This window comes from Lepisosteus platostomus, chromosome 5 (assembly GCF_059453375.1).
Source record: "Lepisosteus platostomus isolate fLepPlt1 chromosome 5, fLepPlt1.hap1, whole genome shotgun sequence".
Classification (NCBI taxonomy): domain Eukaryota; kingdom Metazoa; phylum Chordata; class Actinopteri; order Semionotiformes; family Lepisosteidae; genus Lepisosteus; species Lepisosteus platostomus.
The window spans coordinates 16,408,730-16,429,249 of record NC_142615.1 but is presented as its reverse complement, the minus strand read 5'-3'; the positions used below and the strand labels follow the sequence as shown (position 1 = coordinate 16,429,249).

Sequence of the window (20,520 nt, the reverse complement as noted above, 5' to 3'; positions counted from 1 at the left end):
CGGGAATATGAGTCACTCTTTAAAGGTTTAGGACAGATCAAGGGTTACAGTCACAAGGTTACAGTAGATGAGAAAGTTTCACCAGTAGCTCAAAGTCTGAGACGAGTACCCTATCCAATGATAGAAGCTGTTAATCAAGAGTTAGATAAAATGTTGGATGATGGAATTATTGAAGACGTGAATGAAGGTGCAGAATGGATCTCAAATATTCTGATAATACCTAAAAAAGACACCAAGGAAGTGAGACTGTGTGTGGATCTGCGAGAAGTGAATCAGAGAGAGACATCCAGTACCAATGGTTGGCAGCATATTGCAAGTAGTGCAAGGAGCCAAAGTTTATGTAAAGTTAGATGTTCGAAAAGGGTTCTGGCAAGTTGAGTTGGCCCCGGAATCAAGACACCTGACTACCTTCATCACACACAGGGGTTGTTACTGTTTCAGAAAAGTTCCTTTTGGCTTGTCTAGTGCCCCAGAGGCCTATCAGAAGGCTATGGACTCGATGTTGTGTGCAATGCCAGGTGTTGTATGGTATATGGATGATGTTGTAGTACATGCGGAAAATGAAGAACAACTTGAACAGAGGCTCAGGCAAGTATTCCAAAGATTCCAAGACAGAGGCTTAACTTTATATAAAGATAAGTGTATCTTTGGCCTAAAAGAGATCGAGATACTGGGACATTTGGTCACTGCAGAAGGAATAAAACCAGACCCGAAAAAGGTGACAGCTGTTTGCAGTGCGCCGAGACCTGAGAATGTTGCACTTTTGCGCTCATTCTTAGGAACTTGTGGATTTTTGATTAAATTTATTCCTAATTATGCAGATATATCAGAACCCCTTAGAAAACTAACAAGGAAGGGACAGAAGTGGGAATGGACATCGGAAACTGAGAAAGCCATTGCCGAGTTGAAAAGAGCACTTGTAACTGAACCATGTCTGGCATACTTCAAACTAGATGCGCCACCAGTAGTGATCAGTGACGCGAGTCCTGTAGGACTTGGAGCAGCATTGCTACAAAGACCAGAAGAAGCCAGTGGCATATGCAAGTTGCTCACTTACCCCAACAGAAAGGCATTACTCGCAAATAGAGCGTGAAGCCTTGGGTTGTGTTTGGGCAGTGCAACATTTTAGGACATATTTATGAGGAGGCAAGTTCACACTTCAAACGGATCATAAACCCCTCATTTACATGATCAATCCCAAAAAGGCAACTTTGTTACCACCCAGGATACAAAGACTTGGATTGAGATTACAGCCGTATGATTACAGAATTGAACACATAGTAGGGAAAACCAATGTTGCAGACTCATTGTCACGTCTTCCTTTACCAGACACAGAAGACACTGGTTATGTAGACACCTATGTTGATAAAGTGCTTTCAATCAGCACTTATGAACTGCATGCACTGACAGTTGAGGAACATAAACAAGCAACAAACGAAGATGACACATTGAAATTGTTGATGTCCATAGTGGAAAAAGGACAATGGCCTAATCCAATTCCAGACGAACTGCAGCCATACCACAGGTGTAGGTTGGAGTTATCTACATATGATGGACTGCTTTTAAGAGGACAGAGGATTGTGTTACCGAAAACAAAAATCAGACAAGCACTGAAAATAGCACATGAGACACATCAGGGTGCAGTTCGTACAAAACAGTACCTGAGAAGCAACTTTTACTGGCCCAACATGGACAGTGATGTTGAAAGACTAATCAGGAATTGTTCCACTTGTGTGTTGAATCAACCATTGCAGGAGGATCAACTTCTCCAACCACTTGAATTACCACCAAGGCCTTGGACAAAATTGGGCATTGCCCTGGTAGGTCCCATTCAGAATGAATACATATTGACTGTCATAGACTATTATACTTCTTAACCTGAGGCGGTTGTTGTATCAGACATATCTTCAGCCACAGTTATTAGAGAGCTGATGAACATCTTTGCACGATTTGGTTATCCACTAGAGGTAGTAACAGATAATGGCAGGCAATTCATAGGACAATTGTTTGAATCATTTCTGACTAATTGTGGAATTAAACACATCCGTGCATCACCTTACTATCCGAGATGTAATGGCAAAATTGAAAGATTTCACAGATACCTGAAAAAGGCCTTAAGAGCAGCTGTGACAGAAGGAAAAAAGAGAGAGAGGAACTACCTAAGATTCTGCTGACTTATAGATCAACACTACACAGGGCATCTGGAGAAACCCCAGCTAATCTTATCTTTGGGCCTGATATCCGGACTAAACTACCAAACGTGGAGAAGAAAGAAGAAGAGTCAAGGGACATTCAAAAGACAAAAGATATCCATAGACATCATGAGGAGTATGCACACAAAATGAAATTATATGCAGACCAGACACGGATCATAACTTCAAGGTCGGTGACGTAGTGTTTGTGGCTGGCCTAGACACCGGTAAATTGGATGCCAAGTTCAAAGACACTCGCTATGTGTTTTTGAGAAACACCTCTTGTAACTCTTTTGAGTTAGTGAATGTGGAAGATGGCTCAAAAATAATGAGAAATGTAAAACATCTTTGACACGCTCCTCCATTGGATCTTGATTTTGACAAAAGATATCCATAGACATCATGAGGAGTATGCACACAAAATGAAATTATATGCAGACCAGACACGGATCATAACTTCAAGGTCGGTGACGTAGTGTTTGTGGCTGGCCTAGACACCAGTAAATTGGATGCCAAGTTCAAAGACGCTCGCTATGTGTTATTGAGAAACACCTCTTGTAACTCTTTTGAGTTAGTGAATGTGGAAGATGGCTCAAAAATAATGAGAAATGTAAAACATCTTTGACATGCTCCTCCATTGGATCTTGATTTTGAATCTGCAGAAACAGAAAATGCTGAGAATACAGGACTTTCTGACGTGCAGGAAGTGCCGAGTCCTCAGACAGTGGAGAGTACATCCGTAGGAGAGCCAGTAACTTTACCCAGAAGTAACGTAACAACCATTAGTGGCAGGGTTATCAGGAAACCGGCTCAGAGACATTTAAAAATACAGGACTTGCATAGCTCTCCAAATGTTAAATTGCCCTATTTTGTTTGTGTTATGTATGTAGATCTTGCTTAGACTGCTAGAAATGAGGTGATATTTAGAAGTGACTTAAGTAGAAATTGAACTAAAATTTGAGTTGGTACGCATAGAAATTGTTGTAAAAAAAGATGAATGTATTGAATAGAAATGAAAGGGTTTATATACATTTTGTTGTAAAAGTTAATAACCGTTTACTGTGTGTTGATATAAAATTGTTACAATTGTATGGTAAAGTTATAGACTTTAAAAATAACAAAGGAAGGGATGTAGTATAGTGAATAGACATCGCGAGACAACAGAACGAGAGAGTAGAAGGCGGGAACATATGGTGTGAGAGCGTGATTTGTGTAGTTAATAAAATAGTCTAAATCATATAAGGGAGGCTCTTTATTAAGATACACAACATGCTCAATAAGCTACTGGACACACCCGCCCCTCCTCACACAGACCGTGGAAAAGCCCCCGAGTGGGAGGGCTCTCTCTTCCTCCCAGGACCTCTTGGACACGATGCACAGATAGAGCGCGGGGAGCCGCCGCCTGCAAACACGGCTCCAGGCAAGACTCCACTCCGCAGGAGCCGCAGAGCAGAGCAGAGGAGATGGGGGCAGCTTAGCTCCTGTGCAGAGACCTGAGCTGTTGATGCTGCAGAGGCTGTCTTTTCTGTTCTCGGGGTAGGAGTGAATGTTGAGTTGCCCTTAGAAATGAAGCAGAGCACGTCAACGGCACGGGTGTGTGTGTGTGCGCCCTGGTGATTCTGGGAGACCGAACCTGAGCTAAAAGAGAGTGGACTTAGCCCTCTTCCATTTGCTAGTTCAAAGTTGTACAACCCATTTGTATCTGCTAGGCGGCGCAGTCGTCGTGCACAAAGAACGCTTTGAAAAGCGTCAAAGGCAAGTCATTCCGAGTTGGTCGTTTGTGTTTTCCGTTCAGACGCGAAATGCTGAAATGATCTCTCGGCTCCTCGGTTGTCATTTCTGCTCCGTAAAGGGATCACAGCACGCGTCGCCTTCCAGCACGCTTGGTCAGGACATGATGCCGGGGGTCGGAGAGAGCAATGTCTTCCTCGTTAGTATAGTGGCAAGTATCCCCACCTGTCACGCGGGAGACCGGGGTTCGATTCCTCGACGGGGAGTAGCTTCTCTTTCACCTCCTTAGAGGAAATGACTGCCTTTCACTTCTCTTTTTTCTTTCACAGCGTCCTGCACCTTTTCATTGCTCTCGCTTTCAGAGCCTCTGCACGGCACACGACTCGACATAAGGAAGCACATTGAAGTGAAAGCAGGAAGCGCTGCGACATGCACTGTGCAGATCCCGCCACACTAAGAGCTGAGTGGGTCTGTTCGATGCACAAAGAACGCTTTGATAAGCGTCAAAGGCAAGTAATTCCGAGTGTGTGTTTTCCGTTCAGACGCAAAATGCTGAAATGATCTCTCAGCTCCTCGGTTGTCATTTCTGCTCCGTAAAGGAATCACAGCACGCGTCGGCTTCCAGCACGGTGGGTCGGGACACGATGCCGGGGGTCGGAGAGAGCGATGTCTTCCTCGTTAGTATAGGACCTGTCACCTGTCCCCACCTGTCACGCGGGAGACTGGGGTACATCAGGACGCGCATTGAAGTGAAAGCAGGAAGCGCTGCGACATGCACTGTGCAGATCCCGCCACACTAAGAGGTGAGTGGGTCTGTTCGATGCACAAAGAACGCTTTGAGAAGCGTCAAAGGCAAGTCATTCCGAGTTGGTCGTTTGTGTTTTCCGTTCAGACGCGAAATGCTGAAATGATCTCTCGGCTCCTCGGTTGTCATTTCTGCTCCGTAAAGGAATCACAGCACGCGTCGGCTTCCAGCACGGTGGGTCGGGACACGATGCCGGGGGTCGGAGAGAGCGATGTCTTCCTCGTTAGTATAGGACCTGTCACCTGTCCCCACCTGTCACGCGGGAGACTGGGGTGCATCAGGACGCGCCTTGAAGTGAAAGCAGGATGCGCTGTGACATGCACTGTGCAGATCCCGCCACACTAAGAGGTGGGTCCAGTGGGTCTGTTCGATCACAGCGCTAGGCGAATCCCCAATCCCCTTTTGTGCCTGGCGACAAAAGATGTCTGTTTCCACCCGGTTTCGAACCGGGGACCTGTCGCGTGTGAGGCGAACGTGATAACCACTACACTACGGAAACGGTGGTAGGACGTGCCCAGCGGCCCAGCACTGAGCTTCGCCAATGCGATTTAGCTGCTTCCAGTGCCTTTATTGGAGTGCGCTGATGGACCGTGCTCTCTCTCCAGAGACCAGCACGCCTGTCATGGACAGAGCAGGAAAGGCGACGCCACATTCTACAGCCCTCTCCACGCAATCGACGAAATCGGGCTACTGAAGTGGAGAAAATCGCCTCTCCAGAAAGTGCAAATATCATCTTGGAGACTATAAATCCTATTGCCGAAGGTCAGCCCTGTCTACCAGAGTAACCCTCCCACAGCGATGATCAGCTCGTCTCACACGCGAGAAGTTTCGGTTGGAAACAAGCGCCCCCTCTTCTCGCACGTTTTGCACGTTCGAGTAGTTTTAATGCGGCTCTTTCGTACACGGTGCTGATCTTTTGGAAAGCAGGAGGCAAAACCGAGTCGAACCGCCTGGGTGAAAACCAGGAACCCTAACCGCTAGACTATATGGCAGCGAACAACCATGCTGTTCCCGGCATCATGCAAGCAAACTACATAAATATGAGAAAACACGCAAGAGAGTTGTCACTCAGAGTGTCGAAGGGTCGATGTATACTGGGGCTCAGTTGAAATGCAACGTCAGGACTTTTCCGAATTATGTCACACGAAGAGAGCACAGCCCTTTCCGCCCTGCCGCGTGTGTCTCGGTAACTCGCTGTGATCGTATAGTGGTCAGTACTTTGCGTTGTGGCCGCAACAACTCCGGTTCGAATCCGGTTCACGGCAGAATAGGGGCGTCTGCTTTTACTACTCGCACGAATGAAGGCAAAAAAAAGCCAATCGACGTGAACGAACGGCGCTTTACAGAGGAGTACTGCCTGACTGGATCGTTGATGAACGACAGAGGCCACTCCGACCTCTTCTCGGTTTTCTTCAATGACTTACTAAGGATCTTCTTCACATTCGCCCATGCAGGGGAAGCCAGTTACACCAAAGCAAACGCAGGAAAGTGCATTTCAAGCAGAGACCAGGAGGGACTTGTTTACACCGAGAGTGGGCGGAGAATGGAACAATGCGCCCAGCCCTGTTGCTGGAGCCGATTCTTGATGAGCTCTTGGGCTCACTAAGAGGCCCCCGCTGGATGCTAATCTTTCTGTTGTTCTTGCAGGTCCTGCGCTGCTTTTGAGCCGACAGAGCTCGTCCTGGTCTGTCGGCACAGCCCAATTGCAAATGATCGGCTCCGCGTACAGAAGGAACGTGCGTTTGGTACAAGAGTGCACGAAGGCACCGGAAATACATTGGGAACAAATGACCGGTCGCTCAAGACCTCTGTGAAGTACAGGAGCGTGCAAAACGAGGCTGTTTCCGCCCGGTCTCGAACCGGGGACCTTTCGCGTGTTAGGCGAACGTGATAGCCGCTACACTACGGAAACCTGTAGGGACTGCTGCTGGTGTCTCGCTTGCGTTTCGGGCTGAGAAAGGGACGCGTCACTTTAGGCAGGTGGCGCTGGAGAGAGGAACAAAGGGCGCGATGAAACAAAATGCCGAAACCCGGGATCGAACCAGGGACCTTTAGATCTTCAGTCTAACGCTCTCCCAACTGAGCTATTTCGGCAGTGCGCAAAGCCCACAGCCACCTGCTCCAGCCTTCCTGTGTTGTGGCATGAGCGCACCAAGAGTAGCGGGAGAGTGTTGCAGGAACGTCACTCAGAAGGAAAGCCACCCAGCTGCGCCCTCTGAGCTCTGTCCAGCGCATCTTCCTTGCATGGACTCCTGCCTGCGACGGGCAGGAAACAATTAGCAAGAACAGAACGACACCCCATGGGTGTCTCATGACCGCACCTTAGGTTGTGACACGTGCAGGTGTGAGGGGTTGCCGGGCTACTTTGGAGCAGAGCTTGGGCGGAGGGGGGGCGGGAAAGCAGACAAAGAGGTGACACCACAAGGTCTGCACGATCACAGCTCTCCGCTGCCCCAGGCTTCCGCTCGATAAGCTACTGGACACATCCGCCCCTCCTCACACAGACCGTGGAAAAGCCCCCGAGTGGGAGGGCTCGCTCTTCCTCCCAGGAGCTCTTGGACACGACGCCCAGACAGGGCGCGGGGAGCCGCCGCCTGCAAACACGGCTCCAGGCAGGACTCCACTCCGCAGGAGCCGCAGAGCAGAGGAGATGAGGGCAGCTTAGCTCCTGTGCAGAGACCTGAGCTGTTGTTGCTGTGGATGCTGTCTTTTCTGCACTCGGGGTAGGAGTGAATGTTGAGTTGCACTTAGAAATGAAGCAGAGCACTTCAACGGCACGGGTGTGTGTGTGTGTGCGCCCTGGTGATTCTGGGAGACAGATCGAACCTGGGCTAAAAGAGAGGGGGCTTAGCCCTCTTCCATTTGCTAGTTCAAAGTTGTACAACCCCTTTGTATCTGCTAGGCGGCGCAGTCGTCGTGCACAAAGAACACTTTGAAAAGCGTCAAAGGCAAGTCATTCCGAGTTGGTCGTTTGTGTTTTCCGTTCAGACGCGAAATGCTGACATGATCTCTCGGCTCCTCGGTTGTCATTTCTGCTCCGTAAAGGGATCACAGCACGCGTCGGCTTCCAGCATGCTGGGTCGGGACACGATGCCGGGGGTTGGAGAGAGCGATGTCTTCCTCGTTAGTATAGTGGCAAGTATCCCCGCCTGTCACGCGGGAGACCGGGGTTCGATTCCCCGACGGGGAGTAGCTTTTCTTTCACCTCCTTAGAGAAATGACTGCCTTTCACTTCTCTGTTTTCTTTCACAGCGTCGTGCACCTTTTCATTGCTCTCGCTTTCAGAGTCTCCGCACGGCAGTCGACTCGACATCAGGAAGCACATTGAAGTGAAAGCAGGAAGCGCTGCGACATGCACTGTGCAGATCCCGCCACACTAAGAGGTGAGTGGGTCTGTTCGATGCACAAAGAACGCTTTGAGAAGCGTCAAAGGCAAGTCATTCCGAGTTGGTCGTTTGTGTTTTCCGTTCAGACGCGAAATGCTGAAATGATCTCTCGGCTCCTCGGTTGTCATTTCTGCTCCGTAAAGGAATCACAGCACGCGTCGGCTTCCAGCACGGTGGGTCGGGACACGATGCCGGGGGTCGGAGAGAGCGATGTCTTCCTCGTTAGTATAGGACCTGTCACCTGTCCCCACCTGTCACGCGGGAGACTGGGGTGCATCAGGACGCGCCTTGAAGTGAAAGCAGGATGCGCTGTGACATGCACTGTGCAGATCCCGCCACACTAAGAGGTGGGTCCAGTGGGTCTGTTCGATCACAGCGCTAGGCGAATCCCCAATCCCCTTTTGTGCCTGGCGACAAAAGATGTCTGTTTCCGCCCGGTTTCGAACCGGGGACCTTTCGCGTGTGAGGCGAACGTGATAACCACTACACTACGGAAACGGTGGTGAGACGTGCCCAGCTGCCCAGCGCTGAGCTTCGCCAATGCGATTTAGCTGCTTCCAGTGCCTTTATTGGAGTGCGCTGATGGACCGTGCTCTCTCTCCAGAGACCAGCACGCCTGTCATGGACGGAGCAGGAAAGGCGGCGCCACATTCTACAGCCCTCTCCACGCAATCGACGAAATCGGGCTACTGAAGTGGAGAAAATCGCCTCTCCAGAAAGTGCAAATATCATCTTGGAGACTATAAATCCTATTGCCGAAGGTCAGCCCTGTCTACCAGAGTAACCCTCCCACAGCGATGATCAGCTCGTCTCACACGCGAGAAGTTTCGGTTGGAAACAAGCGCCCCCTCTTCTCGCACGTTTTGCACGTTCGAGTAGTTTTAATGCGGCTCTTTCGTACACGGTGCTGATCTTTTGGAAAGCAGGAGGCAAAACCGAGTCGAACCGCCTGGGTGAAAACCAGGAACCCTAACCGCTAGACTATATGGCAGCGAACAACCATGCTGTTCACGGCATCAAGCAAGCAAACTACATAAATATGAGAAAACACGCAAGAGAGTTGTCACTCAGAGTGTCGAAGGGTCGATGTATACTGGGGCTCAGTTGAAATGCAACGTCAGGACTTTTCCGAATTATGTCACACGAAGAGAGCACAGCCCTTTCCGCCCTGCCGCGTGTGTCTCGGTAACTCGCTGTGATCGTATAGTGGTCAGTACTTTGCGTTGTGGCCGCAACAACCCCGGTTCGAATCCGGGTCACGGCAGAATAGGGGCGTCTGCTTTTACTACTCGCACGAATGAAGGCAAAAAAAAGCCAATCGACGTGAACGAACGGCGCTTTACAGAGGAGTACTGCCTGACTGGATCGTTCATGAACGACAGAGGCCACTCCGACCTCTTCTCGGTTTTCTTTAATGACTTACTAAGGATCTTCTTCACATTCGCCCATGCAGGGGAAGCCAGTTACACCAAAGCAAACGCAGGAAAGTGCATTTCAAGCAGAGACCAGGAGGGACTTGTTTACACCGAGAGTGGGCGGAGAATGGAACAATGCGCCCAGCCCTGTTGCTGGAGCCGATTCTTGATGAGCTCTTGGGCTCACTAAGAGGCCCCCGCTGGATGCTAATCTTTCTGTTGTTCTTGCAGGTCCTGCGCTGCTTTTGAGCCGACAGAGCTCGTCCTGGTCTGTCGGCACAGCCCAATTGCAAATGATCGGCTCCGCGTACAGAAGGAACGTGCGTTTGGTACAAGAGTGCACGAAGGCACCGGAAATACATTGGGAACAAATGACCGGTCGCTCAAGACCTCTGTGAAGTACAGGAGCGTGCAAAACGAGGCTGTTTCCGCCCGGTCTCGAACCGGGGACCTTTCGCGTGTTAGGCGAACGTGATAGCCGCTACACTACGGAAACCTGTAGGGACTGCTGCTGGTGTCTCGCTTGCGTTTCGGGCTGAGAAAGGGACGCGTCACTTTAGGCAGGTGGCGCTGGAGAGAGGAACAAAGGGCGCGATGAAACAAAATGCCGAAACCCGGGATCGAACCAGGGACCTTTAGGTCTTCAGTCTAACGCTCTCCCAACTGAGCTATTTCGGCAGTGCGCAAAGCCCACAGCCACTTGCTCCAGCCTTCCTGTGTTGTGGCATGAGCGCACCAAGAGTAGCGGGAGAGTGTTGCAGGAACGTCACTCAGAAGGAAAGCCACCCAGCTGCGCCCTCTGAGCTCTGTCCAGCGCATCTTCCTCGCATGGACTCCTGCCTGCGACGGGCAGGAAACAATTAGCAAGAACAGAACGACACCCCATGGGTGTCTCATGACCGCACCTTAGGTTGTGACACGTGCAGGTGTGAGGGGTTGCCGGGCTACTTTGGAGCAGAGCTTGGGCGGAGGGGGGGCGGGAAAGCAGACAAAGAGGTGACACCTCAAGGTCTGCACGATCACAGCTCTCCGCCGCCCCAGGCTTCCGCTCGATAAGCTACTGGACACACCCGCCCCTCCTCACACAGACCGTGGAAAAGCCCCCGAGTGGGAGGGCTCTCTCTTCCTCCCAGGAGCTCTTGGACACGACGCCCAGACAGGGCGCGGGGAGCCGCCGCCTGCAAACACGGCTCCAGGCAGGACTCCACTCCGCAGGAGCCGCAGAGCAGAGGAGATGAGGGCAGCTTAGCTCCTGTGCAGAGACCTGAGCTGTTGTTGCTGTGGATGCTGTCTTTTCTGCACTCGGGGTAGGAGTGAATGTTGAGTTGCCCTTAGAAATGAAGCAGAGCACTTCAACGGCACGGGTGTGTATGTGTGTGCGCCCTGGTGATTCTGGGAGACAGATCGAACCTGGGTTAAAAGAGAGGGGGCTTAGCCCTCTTCCATTTGCTAGTTCAAAGTTGTACAACCCCTTTGTATCTGCTAGGCGGCGCAGTCGTCGTGCACAAAGAACACTTTGAAAAGCGTCAAAGGCAAGTCATTCCGAGTTGGTCGTTTGTGTTTTCCGTTCAGACGCGAAATGCTGACATGATCTCTCGGCTCCTCGGTTGTCATTTCTGCTCCGTAAAGGGATCACAGCACGCGTCGGCTTCCAGCATGCTGGGTCGGGACACGATGCCGGGGGTTGGAGAGAGCGATGTCTTCCTCGTTAGTATAGTGGCAAGTATCCCCGCCTGTCACGCGGGAGACCGGGGTTCGATTCCCCGACGGGGAGTAGCTTTTCTTTCACCTCCTTAGAGAAATGACTGCCTTTCACTTCTCTGTTTTCTTTCACAGCGTCGTGCACCTTTTCATTGCTCTCGCTTTCAGAGCCACCGCACGGAAGTCGACTCGACATCAGGAAGCACATTGAAGTGAAAGCAGGAAGCGCTGCGACATGCACTGTGCAGATCCCGCCACACTAAGAGGTGAGTGGGTCTGTTCGATGCACAAAGAACGCTTTGAGAAGCGTCAAAGGCAAGTCATTCCGAGTTGGTCGTTTGTGTTTTCCGTTCAGACGCGAAATGCTGAAATGATCTCTCGGCTCCTCGGTTGTCATTTCTGCTCCGTAAAGGAATCACAGCACGCGTCGGCTTCCAGCACGGTGGGTCGGGACACGATGCCGGGGGTCGGAGAGAGCGATGTCTTCCTCGTTAGTATAGGACCTGTCACCTGTCCCCACCTGTCACGCGGGAGACTGGGGTGCATCAGGACGCGCCTTGAAGTGAAAGCAGGATGCGCTGTGACATGCACTGTGCAGATCCCGCCACACTAAGAGGTGGGTCCAGTGGGTCTGTTCGATCACAGCGCCAGGCGAATCCCCAATCCCCTTTTGTGCCTGGCGACAAAAGATGTCTGTTTCCGCCCGGTTTCGAACCGGGGACCTTTCGCGTGTGAGGCGAACGTGATAACCACTACACTACGGAAACGGTGGTAAGACGTGCCCAGCGGCCCAGCCCTGAGCTTCGCCAATGCGATTCAGCTGCTTCCAGTGCCTTTATTGGAGTGCGCTGATGGACCGTGCTCTCTCTCCAGAGACCAGCACGCCTGTCATGGACGGAGCAGGAAAGGCGGCGCCACATTCTACAGCCCTCTCCACGCAATCGACGAAATCGGGCTACTGAAGTGGAGAAAATCGCCTCTCCAGAAAGTGCAAATATCATCTTGGAGACTATAAATCCTATTGCCGAAGGTCAGCCCTGTCTACCAGAGTAACCCTCCCACAGCGATGATCAGCTCGTCTCACACGCGAGAAGTTTCGGTTGGAAACAAGCGCCCCCTCTTCTCGCACGTTTTGCACGTTCGAGTAGTTTTAATGCGGCTCTTTCGTACACGGTGCTGATCTTTTGGAAAGCAGGAGGCAAAACCGAGTCGAACCGCCTGGGTGAAAACCAGGAACCCTAACCGCTAGACTATATGGCAGCGAACAACCATGCTGTTCCCGGCATCATGCAAGCAAACTACATAAATATGAGAAAACACGCGAGAGAGTTGTCACTCAGAGTGTCGAAGGGTCGATGTATACTGGGGCTCAGTTGAAATGCAACGTCAGGACTTTTCCGAATTATGTCACACGAAGAGAGCACAGCCCTTTCCGCCGGGTTGGAGAGAGCGACGTCTTCCTCGTTAGTATAGTGGCAAGTATCCCCGCCTGTCACGCGGGAGACCGGGGTTCGATTCCCCGACGGGGAGTAGCTTTTCTTTCACCTCCTTAGAGAAATGACTGCCTTTCACTTCTCTGTTTTCTTTCACAGCGTCGTGCACCTTTTCATTGCTCTCGCTTTCAGAGCCTCCGCACGGCAGTCGACTCGACATCAGGAAGCACATTGAAGTGAAAGCAGGAAGCGCTGCGACATGCACTGTGCAGATCCCGCCACACTAAGAGGTGAGTGGGTCTGTTCGATGCACAAAGAACGCTTTGAGAAGCGTCAAAGGCAAGTCATTCCGAGTTGGTCGTTTGTGTTTTCCGTTCAGACGCGAAATGCTGAAATGATCTCTCGGCTCCTCGGTTGTCATTTCTGCTCCGTAAAGGAATCACAGCACGCGTCGGCTTCCAGCACGGTGGGTCGGGACACGATGCCGGGGGTCGGAGAGAGCGATGTCTTCCTCGTTAGTATAGGACCTGTCACCTGTCCCCACCTGTCACGCGGGAGACTGGGGTACATCAGGACGCGCATTGAAGTGAAAGCAGGATGCGCTGTGACATGCACTGTGCAGATCCCGCCACACTAAGAGGTGAGTGGGTCTGTTCGATCACAGCGCTAGGCGAATCCCCAATCCCCTTTTGTGCCTGGCGACAAAAGTTGTCTGTTTCCGCCCGGTTTCGAACCGGGGACCTTTCGCGTGTGAGGCGAACGTGATAACCACTACACTACGGAAACGGTGGTAAGACGTGCCCAGCGGCCCAGCGCTGAGCTTCGCCAATGCGATTCAGCTGCTTCCAGTGCCTTTATTGGAGTGCGCTGATGGACCGTGCTCTCTCTCCAGAGACCAGCACGCCTGTCATGGACGGAGCAGGAAAGGCGGCGCCACATTCTACAGCCCTCTCCACGCAATCGACGAAATCGGGCTACTGAAGTGGAGAAAATCGCCTCTCCAGAAAGTGCAAATATCATCTTGGAGACTATAAATCCTATTGCCGAAGGTCAGCCCTGTCTACCAGAGTAACCCTCCCACAGCGATGATCAGCTCGTCTCACACGCGAGAAGTTTCGGTTGGAAACAAGCGCCCCCTCTTCTCGCACGTTTTGCACGTTCGAGTAGTTTTAATGCGGCTCTTTCGTACACGGTGCTGATCTTTTGGAAAGCAGGAGGCAAAACCGAGTCGAACCGCCTGGGTGAAAACCGGGAACCCTAACCGCTAGACTATATGGCAGCGAACAACCATGCTGTTCCCGGCATCATGCAAGCAAACTACATAAATATGAGAAAACACGCGAGAGAGTTGTCACTCAGAGTGTCGAAGGGTCGATGTATACTGGGGCTCAGTTGAAATGCAACGTCAGGACTTTTCCGAATTATGTCACACGAAGAGAGCACAGCCCTTTCCGCCCTGCCGCGTGTGTCTCGGTAACTCGCTGTGATCGTATAGTGGTCAGTACTTTGCGTTGTGGCCGCAACAACCCCGGTTCGAATCCGGGTCACGGCAGAATAGGGGCGTCTGCTTTTACTACTCGCACGAATGAAGGCAAAAAAAAGCCAATCGACGTGAACGAACGGCGCTTTACAGAGGAGTACTGCCTGACTGGATCGTTGATGAACGACAGAGGCCACTCCGACCTCTTCTCGGTTTTCTTCAATGACTTACTAAGGATCTTCTTCACATTCGCCCATGCAGGGGAAGCCAGTTACACCAAAGCAAACGCAGGAAAGTGCATTTCAAGCAGAGACTAGGAGGGACTTGTTTACACCGAGAGTGGGCGGAGAATGGAACAATGCGCCCAGCCCTGTTGCTGGAGCCGATTCTTGATGAGCTCTTGGGCTCACTAAGAGGCCCCCGCTGGATGCTAATCTTTCTGTTGTTCTTGCAGGTCCTGCGCTGCTTTTGAGCCGACAGAGCTCGACCTGGTCTGTCGGCACAGCCCAATTGCAAATGATCGGCTCCGCGTACAGAAGGAACGTGCGTTTGGTACAAGAGTGCACGAAGGCACCGGAAATACATTGGGAACAAATGACCGGTCGCTCAAGACCTCTGTGAAGTACAGGAGCGTGCAAAACGAGGCTGTTTCCGCCCGGTCTCGAACCGGGGACCTTTCGCGTGTTAGGCGAACGTGATAGCCGCTACACTACGGAAACCTGTAGGGACTGCTGCTGGTGTCTTGCTTGCGTTTCGGGCTGAGAAAGGGACGCGTCACTTTAGGCAGGTGGCGCTGGAGAGAGGAACAAAGGGCGCGATGAAACAAAATGCCGAAACCCGGGATCGAACCAGGGACCTTTAGATCTTCAGTCTAACGCTCTCCCAACTGAGCTATTTCGGCAGTGCGCAAAGCCCACAGCCACCTGCTCCAGCCTTCCTGTGTTGTGGCATGAGCGCACCAAGAGTAGCGGGAGAGTGTTGCAGGAACGTCACTCAGAAGGAAAGCCACCCAGCTGCGCCCTCTGAGCTCTGTCCAGCGCATCTTCCTCGCATGGACTCCTGCCTGCGACGGGCAGGAAACAATTAGCAAGAACAGAACGACACCCCATGGGTGTCTCATGACCGCACCTTAGGTTGTGACACGTGCAGGTGTGAGGGGTTGCCGGGCTACTTTGGAGCAGAGCTTGGGCGGAGGGGGGGCGGGAAAGCAGACAAAGAGGTGACACCTCAAGGTCTGCACGATCACAGCTCTCCGCCGCCCCAGGCTTCCGCTCGATAAGCTACTGGACACACCCGCCCCTCCTCACACAGACCGTGGAAAAGCCCCCGAGTGGGAGGGCTCTCTCTTCCTCCCAGGAGCTCTTGGACACGACGCCCAGACAGGGCGCGGGGAGCCGCCGCCTGCAAACACGGCTCCAGGCAGGACTCCACTCCGCAGGAGCCGCAGAGCAGAGGAGATGAGGGCAGCTTAGCTCCTGTGCAGAGACCTGAGCTGTTGTTGCTGTGGATGCTGTCTTTTCTGCACTCGGGGTAGGAGTGAATGTTGAGTTGCCCTTAGAAATGAAGCAGAGCACTTCAACGGCACGGGTGTGTGTGTGTGCGCCCTGGTGATTCTGGGAGACAGATCAAACCTGGGCTAAAAGAGAGGGGGCTTAGCCCTCTTCCATTTGCTAGTTCAAAGTTGTACAACCCCTTTGTATCTGCTAGGCGGCGCAGTCGTCGTGCACAAAGAACACTTTGAAAAGCGTCAAAGGCAAGTCATTCCGAGTTGGTCGTTTGTGTTTTCCGTTCAGACGCGAAATGCTGAAATGATCTCTCGGCTCCTCGGTTGTCATTTCTGCTCCGTAAAGGAATCACAGCACGCGTCGGCTTCCAGCACGGTGGGTCGGGACACGATGCCGGGGGTCGGAGAGAGCGATGTCTTCCTCGTTAGTATAGGACCTGTCACCTGTCCCCACCTGTCACGCGGGAGACTGGGGTACATCAGGACGCGCATTGAAGTGAAAGCAGGATGCGCTGTGACATGCACTGTGCAGATCCCGCCACACTAAGAGGTGGGTCCAGTGGGTCTGTTCGATCACAGCGCTAGGCGAATCCCCAATCCCCTTTTGTGCCTGGCGACAAAAGTTGTCTGTTTCCGCCCGGTTTCGAACCGGGGACCTTTCGCGTGTGAGGCGAACGTGATAACCACTACCCTACGGAAACGGTGGTAAGACGTGCCCAGCGGCCCAGCGCTGAGCTTCGCCAATGCGATTCAGCTGCTTCCAGTGCCTTTATTGGAGTGCGCTGATGGACCGTGCTCTCTCTCCAGAGACCAGCACGCCTGTCATGGACGGAGCAGGAAAGGCGGCGCCACATTCTACAGCCCTCTCCACGCAATCGACGAAATCGTGCTACTGAAGTGGAGAAAATCGCCTCTCCAGAAAGTGCAAATATCATCTTGGAGACTATAAATCCTATTGCCGAAGGTCAGCCCTGTCTACCAGAGTAACCCTCCCACAGCGATGATCAGCTCGTCTCACACGCGAGAAGTTTCGGTTGGAAACAAGCGCCCCCTCTTCTCGCACGTTTTGCACGTTCGAGTAGTTTTAATGCGGCTCTTTCGTACACGGTGCTGATCTTTTGGAAAGCAGGAGGCAAAACCGAGTCGAACCGCCTGGGTGAAAACCGGGAACCCTAACCGCTAGACTATATGGCAGCGAACAACCATGCTGTTCCCGGCATCATGCAAGCAAACTACATAAATATGAGAAAACACGCGAGAGAGTTGTCACTCAGAGTGTCGAAGGGTCGATGTATACTGGGGCTCAGTTGAAATGCAACGTCAGGACTTTTCCGAATTATGTCACACGAAGAGAGCACAGCCCTTTCCGCCCTGCCGCGTGTGTCTCGGTAACTCGCTGTGATCGTATAGTGGTCAGTACTTTGCGTTGTGGCCGCAACAACCCCGGTTCGAATCCGGGTCACGGCAGAATAGGGGCGTCTGCTTTTACTACTCGCACGAATGAAGGCAAAAAAAAGCCAATCGACGTGAACGAACGGCGCTTTACAGAGGAGTACTGCCTGACTGGATCGTTGATGAACGACAGAGGCCACTCCGACCTCTTCTCGGTTTTCTTCAATGACTTACTAAGGATCTTCTTCACATTCGCCCATGCAGGGGAAGCCAGTTACACCAAAGCAAACGCAGGAAAGTGCATTTCAAGCAGAGACCAGGAGGGACTTGTTTACACCGAGAGTGGGCGGAGAATGGAACAATGCGCCCAGCCCTGTTGCTGGAGCCGATTCTTGATGAGCTCTTGGGCTCACTAAGAGGCCCCCGCTGGATGCTAATCTTTCTGTTGTTCTTGCAGGTCCTGCGCTGCTTTTGAGCCGACAGAACTCGACCTGGTCTGTCGGCACAGCCCAATTGCAAATGATCGGCTCCGCGTACAGAAGGAACGTGCGTTTGGTACAAGAGTGCACGAAGGCACCGGAAATACATTGGGAACAAATGACCGGTCGCTCAAGACCTCTGTGAAGTACAGGAGCGTGCAAAACGAGGCTGTTTCCGCCCGGTCTCGAACCGGGGACCTTTCGCGTGTTAGGCGAACGTGATAGCCGCTACACTACGGAAACCTGTAGGGACTGCTGCTGGTGTCTCGCTTGCGTTTCGGGCTGAGAAAGGGACGCGTCACTTTAGGCAGGTGGCGCTGGAGAGAGGAACAAAGGGCGCGATGAAACAAAATGCCGAAACCCGGGATCGAACCAGGGACCTTTAGATCTTCAGTCTAACGCTCTCCCAACTGAGCTATTTCGGCGGTGCGCAAAGCCCACAGCCACCTGCTCCAGCCTTCCTGTGTTGTGGCATGAGCGCACCAAGAGTAGCGGGAGAGTGTTGCAGGAACGTCACTCAGAAGGAAAGCCACCCAGCTGCGCCCTCTGAGCTCTGTCCAGCGCATCTTCCTCGCATGGACTCCTGCCTGCGACGGGCAGGAAACAATTAGCAAGAACAGAACGACACCCCATGGGTGTCTCATGACCGCACCTTAGGTTGTGACACGTGCAGGTGTGAGGGGTTGCCGGGCTACTTTGGAGCAGAGCTTGGGCGGAGGGGGGGCGGGAAAGCAGACAAAGAGGTGACACCTCAAGGTCTGCACGATCACAGCTCTCCGCCGCCCCAGGCTTCCGCTCGATAAGCTACTGGACACACCCGCCCCTCCTCACACAGACCGTGGAAAAGCCCCCGAGTGGGAGGGCTCTCTCTTCCTCCCAGGAGCTCTTGGACACGACGCCCAGACAGGGCGCGGGGAGCCGCCGCCTGCAAACACGGCTCCAGGCAGGACTCCACTCCGCAGGAGCCGCAGAGCAGAGGAGATGAGGGCAGCTTAGCTCCTGTGCAGAGACCTGAGCTGTTGTTGCTGTGGATGCTGTCTTTTCTGCACTCGGGGTAGGAGTGAATGTTGAGTTGCCCTTAGAAATGAAGCAGAGCACTTCAACGGCACGGGTGTGTGTGTGTGTGCGCCCTGGTGATTCTGGGAGACAGATCGAACCTGGGCTAAAAGAGAGGGGGCTTAGCCCTCTTCCATTTGCTAGTTCAAAGTTGTACAACCCCTTTGTATCTGCTAGGCGGCGCAGTCGTCGTGCACAAAGAACACTTTGAGAAGCGTCAAAGGCAAGTCATTCCGAGTTGGTCGTTTGTGTTTTCCGTTCAGACGCGAAATGCTGACATGATCTCTCGGCTCCTCGGTTGTCATTTCTGCTCCGTAAAGGGATCACAGCACGCGTCGGCTTCCAGCATGCTGGGTCGGGACACGATGCCGGGGGTTGGAGAGAGCGATGTCTTCCTCGTTAGTATAGTGGCAAGTATCCCCGCCTGTCACGCGGGAGACCGGGGTTCGATTCCCCGACGGGGAGTAGCTTTTCTTTCACCTCCTTAGAGAAATGACTGCCTTTCACTTCTCTGTTTTCTTTCACAGCGTCGTGCACCTTTTCATTGCTCTCGCTTTCAGAGCCTCCGCACGGCAGTCGACTCGACATCAGGAAGCACATTGAAGTGAAAGCAGGAAGCGCTGCGACATGCACTGTGCAGATCCCGCCACACTAAGAGGTGAGTGGGTCTGTTCGATGCACAAAGAACGCTTTGAGAAGCGTCAAAGGCAAGTCATTCCGAGTTGGTCGTTTGTGTTTTCCGTTCAGACGCGAAATGCTGAAATGATCTCTCGGCTCCTCGGTTGTCATTTCTGCTCCGTAAAGGAATCACAGCACGCGTCGGCTTCCAGCACGGTGGGTCGGGACACGATGCCGGGGGTCGGAGAGAGCGATGTCTTCCTCGTTAGTATAGGACCTGTCACCTGTCCCCACCTGTCACGCGGGAGACTGGGGTGCATCAGGACGCGCCTTGAAGTGAAAGCAGGATGCGCTGTGACATGCACTGTGCAGATCCCGCCACACTAAGAGGTGGGTCCAGTGGGTCTGTTCGATCACAGCGCTAGGCGAATCCCCAATCCCCTTTTGTGCCTGGCGACAAAAGATGTCTGTTTCCGCCCGGTTTCGAACCGGGGACCTTTCGCGTGTGAGGCGAACGTGATAACCACTACACTACGGAAACGGTGGTAAGACGTGCCCAGCGGCCCAGCGCTGAGCTTCGCCAATGCGATTTAGCTGCTTCCAGTGCCTTTATTGGAGTGCGCTGATGGACCGTGCTCTCTCTCCAGAGACCAGCACGCCTGTCATGGACGGAGCAGGAAAGGCGGCGCCACATTCTACAGCCCTCTCCACGCAATCGACGAAATCGGGCTACTGAAGTGGAGAAAATCGCCTCTCCAGAAAGTGCAAATATCATCTTGGAGACTATAAATCCTATTGCCGAAGGTCAGCCCTGTCTACCAGAGTAACCCTCCCACAGCGATGATCAGCTCGTCTCACACGCGAGAAGTTTCGGTTGGAAACAAGCGCCCCCTCTTCTCGCACGTTTTGCACGTTCGAGTAGTTTTAATGCGGCTCTTTCGTACACGGTGCTGATCTTTTGGAAAGCAGGAGGCAAAACCGAGTCGAACCGCCTGGGTGAAAACCAGGAACCCTAACCGCTAGACTATATGGCAGCGAACAACCATGCTGTTCCCGGCATCATGCAAGCAAACTACATAAATATGAGAAAACACGCAAGAGAGTTGTCACTCAGAGTGTCGAAGGGTCGATGTATACTGGGGCTCAGTTGAAATGCAACGTCAGGACTTTTCCGAATTATGTCACACGAAGAGAGCACAGCCCTTTCCGCCCTGCCGCGTGTGTCTCGGTAACTCGCTGTGATCGTATAGTGGTCAGTACTTTGCGTTGTGGCCGCAACAACCCCGGTTCGAATCCGGGTCACGGCAGAATAGGGGCGTCTGCTTTTA

The 20,520-nt window shown here is 52.5% G+C and overlaps 19 non-coding genes across 19 annotated transcripts; 8 read left to right on the top strand and 11 right to left on the bottom strand.

Moving 5' to 3' along the window:
* Positions 1 to 6,567: 6,567 nt before the first annotated feature.
* On the bottom strand, positions 6,568 to 6,640 carry trnav-aac (transfer RNA valine (anticodon AAC)). The gene has a single exon. It is a non-coding gene; the product is annotated as a tRNA-Val (tRNA).
* A 109-nt stretch (positions 6,641 to 6,749) lies between these two features.
* On the bottom strand, positions 6,750 to 6,822 carry trnaf-gaa (transfer RNA phenylalanine (anticodon GAA)). Its single transcript has one exon. It is a non-coding gene; the product is annotated as a tRNA-Phe (tRNA).
* A 1,024-nt stretch (positions 6,823 to 7,846) lies between these two features.
* On the top strand, positions 7,847 to 7,918 carry trnad-guc (transfer RNA aspartic acid (anticodon GUC)). The gene has a single exon. It is a non-coding gene; the product is annotated as a tRNA-Asp (tRNA).
* Positions 7,919 to 8,539: 621 nt separating this feature from the next.
* On the bottom strand, positions 8,540 to 8,612 carry trnav-cac (transfer RNA valine (anticodon CAC)). Its single transcript has one exon. It is a non-coding gene; the product is annotated as a tRNA-Val (tRNA).
* A 694-nt stretch (positions 8,613 to 9,306) lies between these two features.
* trnah-gug (transfer RNA histidin (anticodon GUG)) lies at positions 9,307 to 9,378 on the top strand. Its single transcript has one exon. It is a non-coding gene; the product is annotated as a tRNA-His (tRNA).
* Positions 9,379 to 9,952: 574 nt separating this feature from the next.
* On the bottom strand, positions 9,953 to 10,025 carry trnav-aac (transfer RNA valine (anticodon AAC)). Its single transcript has one exon. It is a non-coding gene; the product is annotated as a tRNA-Val (tRNA).
* Positions 10,026 to 11,231: 1,206 nt separating this feature from the next.
* trnad-guc (transfer RNA aspartic acid (anticodon GUC)) lies at positions 11,232 to 11,303 on the top strand. The gene has a single exon. It is a non-coding gene; the product is annotated as a tRNA-Asp (tRNA).
* Positions 11,304 to 11,924: 621 nt separating this feature from the next.
* On the bottom strand, positions 11,925 to 11,997 carry trnav-cac (transfer RNA valine (anticodon CAC)). Its single transcript has one exon. It is a non-coding gene; the product is annotated as a tRNA-Val (tRNA).
* A 691-nt stretch (positions 11,998 to 12,688) lies between these two features.
* Positions 12,689 to 12,760, top strand: trnad-guc (transfer RNA aspartic acid (anticodon GUC)). The gene has a single exon. It is a non-coding gene; the product is annotated as a tRNA-Asp (tRNA).
* A 616-nt stretch (positions 12,761 to 13,376) lies between these two features.
* trnav-cac (transfer RNA valine (anticodon CAC)) lies at positions 13,377 to 13,449 on the bottom strand. Its single transcript has one exon. It is a non-coding gene; the product is annotated as a tRNA-Val (tRNA).
* A 694-nt stretch (positions 13,450 to 14,143) lies between these two features.
* trnah-gug (transfer RNA histidin (anticodon GUG)) lies at positions 14,144 to 14,215 on the top strand. Its single transcript has one exon. It is a non-coding gene; the product is annotated as a tRNA-His (tRNA).
* Positions 14,216 to 14,789: 574 nt separating this feature from the next.
* trnav-aac (transfer RNA valine (anticodon AAC)) lies at positions 14,790 to 14,862 on the bottom strand. Its single transcript has one exon. It is a non-coding gene; the product is annotated as a tRNA-Val (tRNA).
* Positions 14,863 to 14,971: 109 nt separating this feature from the next.
* Positions 14,972 to 15,044, bottom strand: trnaf-gaa (transfer RNA phenylalanine (anticodon GAA)). Its single transcript has one exon. It is a non-coding gene; the product is annotated as a tRNA-Phe (tRNA).
* A 1,998-nt stretch (positions 15,045 to 17,042) lies between these two features.
* Positions 17,043 to 17,114, top strand: trnah-gug (transfer RNA histidin (anticodon GUG)). The gene has a single exon. It is a non-coding gene; the product is annotated as a tRNA-His (tRNA).
* Positions 17,115 to 17,688: 574 nt separating this feature from the next.
* Positions 17,689 to 17,761, bottom strand: trnav-aac (transfer RNA valine (anticodon AAC)). Its single transcript has one exon. It is a non-coding gene; the product is annotated as a tRNA-Val (tRNA).
* Positions 17,762 to 17,870: 109 nt separating this feature from the next.
* trnaf-gaa (transfer RNA phenylalanine (anticodon GAA)) lies at positions 17,871 to 17,943 on the bottom strand. The gene has a single exon. It is a non-coding gene; the product is annotated as a tRNA-Phe (tRNA).
* Positions 17,944 to 18,967: 1,024 nt separating this feature from the next.
* On the top strand, positions 18,968 to 19,039 carry trnad-guc (transfer RNA aspartic acid (anticodon GUC)). The gene has a single exon. It is a non-coding gene; the product is annotated as a tRNA-Asp (tRNA).
* A 621-nt stretch (positions 19,040 to 19,660) lies between these two features.
* On the bottom strand, positions 19,661 to 19,733 carry trnav-cac (transfer RNA valine (anticodon CAC)). The gene has a single exon. It is a non-coding gene; the product is annotated as a tRNA-Val (tRNA).
* Positions 19,734 to 20,427: 694 nt separating this feature from the next.
* trnah-gug (transfer RNA histidin (anticodon GUG)) lies at positions 20,428 to 20,499 on the top strand. The gene has a single exon. It is a non-coding gene; the product is annotated as a tRNA-His (tRNA).
* The last annotated feature ends 21 nt before the right edge of the window (positions 20,500 to 20,520 follow it).